This window comes from Galeopterus variegatus, unplaced genomic scaffold (assembly GCF_000696425.1).
Source record: "Galeopterus variegatus unplaced genomic scaffold, G_variegatus-3.0.2 Scaffold99994, whole genome shotgun sequence".
NCBI classification, from domain to species: domain Eukaryota; kingdom Metazoa; phylum Chordata; class Mammalia; order Dermoptera; family Cynocephalidae; genus Galeopterus; species Galeopterus variegatus.
Window position 1 is genome coordinate 1 of NW_007826105.1, and position 809 is coordinate 809.

An 809-nucleotide genomic window follows, 5' to 3' on the forward strand; every position below is an offset into this window, starting at 1 on the left:
CTGTCAGTGGTGCCTTGGCTGGACTGGAGTGAAATATACCAGCAACGAGGCCTATTTTGATGTGACTGAAGAGATTGATGCCATTGCTGATAAATCAGTTTCCACAATTACTGCTGAGATCCCGAGGGTGATTGATTCCTGGGTCAAGCGGACTGGAACGCCCGACCATGCACTCTCCTTCATGAACCCCAGGCTGCTGGATGATGTCAGCTTCCACCCTTGTGTTCATTTCAAGCACTGGGAGTCGGAGCTCATCTCTCCTTCGTCCCTCCTGATGGAAACTCTTCCTGCTCTCTTACCATTCTGGTTGCAATTCCCGTGTATGTCAAACACAACATCAGTTTCCGGGACAGCAGCTCACTCAGACGCTTTGAAATAACAGTGGGACCCAAGCAGACCAGGGGGAAGACCATAGAGGGAGTGATTGTTACCAGCCAGATGCCCCAAACAGTCCTGAACATGAGCCTCACTCCATCGCAGGGGACACACACATTTGACCCAGTCACAAAGATGCTGTCTTGGGATGTAGGAAAAATAAATCCCCAAAAGGTACCAAGTTTGAAGGGGACCATGAGTCTTTAGAAAGGAGCTTCTAAACCAGATGAAAACCCCCCAATTAACCTGCAGTTTAAAATGAAGCAGCTGGCCATTTCTGGACTGAAAGTGAACCGTTTGGATATGTACAGAGAAAAGCACAAACGCTTTAAGGGTATAAAATACATGACTAAAGCTGGAAAGTTCCACGTTTGAACCTGAAGGGAGAGTTCTGAAGAAGGAACAGTCATGAACACTTTTTCATTTCTTACTCG

At 47.1% G+C, this 809-nt stretch overlaps 1 pseudogene; it reads left to right on the forward strand.

The window, feature by feature from the left end:
* The first annotated feature begins 3 nt into the window (after nucleotides 1–3).
* Nucleotides 4–750, forward strand: LOC103584754 (annotated as a pseudogene).
* Nucleotides 751–809: the final 59 nt, after the last annotated feature.